Source organism: Hevea brasiliensis, chromosome 7, assembly GCF_030052815.1.
Source record: "Hevea brasiliensis isolate MT/VB/25A 57/8 chromosome 7, ASM3005281v1, whole genome shotgun sequence".
Classification (NCBI taxonomy): Eukaryota; Viridiplantae; Streptophyta; class Magnoliopsida; order Malpighiales; family Euphorbiaceae; genus Hevea; species Hevea brasiliensis.
In genome coordinates, this window is record NC_079499.1 from 43801774 (window position 1) to 43805409 (window position 3636).

The 3636-nt window shown below is 37.8% G+C and overlaps 1 long non-coding RNA gene across 1 annotated transcript; it reads right to left on the minus strand.

Annotated features, from left to right (window-relative positions):
• Nucleotides 1-1651: 1651 nt before the first annotated feature.
• LOC131181673 (uncharacterized) lies at nt 1652-2626 on the minus strand. The gene is made up of 2 exons (XR_009150171.1): nt 2516-2626; nt 1652-1903 (listed from the first exon to the last, which is right to left on the minus strand). It is a non-coding gene; the product is annotated as an uncharacterized LOC131181673 (long non-coding RNA).
• Between the last annotated feature and the right edge of the window lie 1010 nt (nt 2627-3636).

Below are 3636 nucleotides of genomic sequence, written 5' to 3' on the forward strand. Positions count from 1 at the left end.
CCTCGGCGTAGTAGGAGCTGGACCATATCTCGGAGCACTAGTGCAGTCTTTAGCTATATGGCCCTTACCTCCACGTTAAAAGCGAGGCTCCGGTGGCCCAATAACATTCCCCCATGAATCTTGCCACAAGTCTCACGGCGGAGAATGTGAACCCTGCTTTCGGCTGACTGGACCTAGGGGGTCTCTGTCCGGAGAATCGCCCCTACCAAATCTTCCACCTCGACCCCCGCTGGGTCCACTAAACTTCTGTTTCTTTCCAGAGGTAGCACCAGAACTCTATTCAACTAATTTTTCCCCCTTGTCTTTTTCTGATTTCTCAGCTTTTTCCTTCACTGGGTTTGCTTCTGCTTCAACTCTCTCCAATTCAAGTGCTTGAGACATAAGCTCGAGAAGTTCTCGTGTCGAAATCCTACAACTTGCATCCGTATCTTTGGGCTTCAAACCCGTTTCAAATCTCTTGCACCTTGCCTCATCGGTAGTAAGGAGACTCTCCGCATAGTGACTCAAAGTGAGAACTCCTCTCATACTCGCCACCGATCTATTCCCTTGCTTCAAACTCAAAAATTCTTGCAATTTCGATCAACATATGCGTCTGATGTATTTCATGCGAACTCTCTCGATAAAGTCATCCTGTGTTAGCACCGTGGTTCACCAAGCCGTGGGGATGGTCTTCCACGACCATATGCATCCCCTTGCGGTAGAGAGACAGAATACTCAAACTTTAATTCATCTTGGCAAGGCACTTCTTAAATACTGGCCCATTCTTTCAAGCCATTGCTCGCCTCAAGTGGGTCTCTGTACCCTTAAATTCTGCAGCCCCATACTTCAATAATTTATCATATTGTCCGGCCGAGGCGTGGTTGTGCCATGTGGTTGGGGTGGAGCTTGAGCAGCATACCTCACCATTTGTTGAAACATTGCCGCTATTCTGGCGAATCGTGCGAGAATTTGCGACATTTGTGGGGTCTGGTGCCGACCCACCGACATTCGGTAAAGTGGGCTTCCCCTTGTGCCTCGGCTTCAACAGATCGCTCAATCGAGCGATCCCCTTCTTCCATTTGATGCGAAGTTAAGGTATCTCCTGAACAAATAACACAAGGAGATTTCCCTCCGTTAGTTCATATTCATGATGTAATGCACTGTATGTAACAATTATGGACATTGAGCAGTTGTACTTAACAAAGAAAAACACAAATTCACAATTTAAAACATAATTCAAAAACTTGCTCTGATACCACTAAAACATGTCACACCTTACCCCTCTGTAAGGCATAACATGATCCCGTAGAATACCTAATGAACTACCGAACTTCACCTACCGATAACTCATTAAGTACCCTACAAGGGATTTTAAAACAATTTTCTTATCTTTGACAAGTGGTGAGCATTTCAAATAAGTATTTAAAACATTTAGTTGAAATTAAAACTAATTAATATTTTTGGCCATTTTAGTTTTCATCAAATTTTATAAAAATTTTGTGAGTTTCCTCTGTATTTTGAGAAAACCGTTCTTGAATACTGTAAAGCACTTCTAAAAGTTTTTCTCAACCACTACTTCAATTTCAAACTCAATCTCAATCAATTTCTCAAATTCACAAGTTCAATAATTTCTTCAAAATACTGTCCATCAATATCATTTATTCATATTCCATTCAAGATAAACAATTTATATATTCATCATACTAAAATTTACATTCAGGAAGTCCAAACTAAAATTTATTACAACTTTTATACAAACTTTGTACAAGCTGCTCAAGACCCATGTACATGTCCATACATTTATGTGCAATATATACATCAAAAGAAATATTTACAGTTAGGGTATAAATTATATCCGAAGACTTCAAGCTGATGACTTCACACACCTCAGCAGCTCAGTCTGCTGCTCCTCTAATCTCTATATCTGCGACAGCAATAAAAGCTATCGCTGAGTACTAAGACTCAGTGGTGCACAATATACTAAAATAATCTTTATGCAAAACTTAAAGCACATTCATTCAAAAATTTGACTAAACATGAAAATTAAATACAATCATGCATTGTAAGATTTTACATGTAAACCAAGTTTATTTCAAAGTATCAAAACACATTTCATAAAACCCACAGTTAAATCATGCCATTCGAAACAAATAGAATCTCAATAGCCAGAGGCTAAGAGAAATCATGTCACAAGGCTAGCTAGCTCAAATATATGGATATCCATTCACATCCTCTTCTACTGGCACACCTCAACACTTCTCCAGAGAAGGAATCAAAATTCGAAACTAATTACCCCCACTAGTCGTGCTAGTGAGGTGTTCAAACATATGGTCATGATACTGTGGTTTCAAAACTTATCTTAACAATTTGCTAAACATTGTCATTTCAAATATACATAATAAGTTTCACAATTTGAATCAAAACATCATAAATAAGGTCACAATACTTTCAACAATTCAAAGCAACAATAATATGCATATTTCATTCATTTAATCAATGAATTTTTTTTTAAAGCATAGTAATATTGTGCACAAACCTCAAACGAGTCGTCCTTTAGCCTCGACTCGGTTCCTCGGGTTCCTTCCCGATATTCTTTTCAACTGAAACACACAATTTTACAATGTTTCAGTACTAGAACTTAAAATAAATTCAAAATAAACTTAGCTTCACATTTACCTAACTCTAACGTGTTAAATTCGACGTTCTCGAAATTTTGTGTTTCGGGTTACTATTCACTGCACTATTCAAGTCAAATTATTGACTTTCTAAGGCTTAATAGGTATGGGAACTCCAACTTCACCCACATACCACATTTTGGTCACCAAACTTGTTGGTTTTCGTCATTTGTTTAAAGCTTAGGTCATTTTGGCAAAATTGCCAATTTTCGATTTTGGTTTCCGAAGTTGCACTATTCCATTGGTTGATCTACTGTTGGAATTTGACAAAATTTCCTTCATAGAAAATGTTCCTTATTGTCTTAAGTGTATTCTCATTTTTGGATCACCTCAATCGGAGTTTTGTAGCTCAAGTTATGGCCAAAATAAGTTTACTGTTCACGTGCAATCGCTCATACTGCAATTTAGGTGCTGTCAGATTTTTGGTTCAACTTTGGTCAATTGTTTGATCAAGTTAAGTTCATAATTTGGTCTCACTTTCTTCATATGAAATGTTGTACTATGTCTTAGGTTTCCATCGGTTCAAGAATCGCCTAAATCCGAGTTTTCTAGAGAGAGTTATAGCTATCCAAACATTGCTGCTCAACTAAAAATCTGCAGAATTTCAGTACAGAAATTTTAACTTTGCTCAATGATTTGAATGAGTTAATGGCATAATTTGGGTTGGTGTTCTTCATAAAAGTTTTAGGTCTATATCATATCTAATTGCTGGTAAAATTTCAGGTCAATTTGACCTACCTAGCTCAAGTTATGACCACACTGTTCATTTGGTCAGTTTAGTGCAGTGGCAGCCTGCTATCAACTCACTTTGGTCAATTGTTTCACCAAGTTTTGGTCAGTTTTTGGCAATGGTTCCTTAATGAAAATTGTGCTCTTTTATGTCTATTTTCATCTCCAATTGGTGGCATATCAATTGGACTTGTAAAATTTGAGTTTTGGTCCTTCAAAGTGGGTTTGGTCATGCTGCCAGCAGCATGACCAT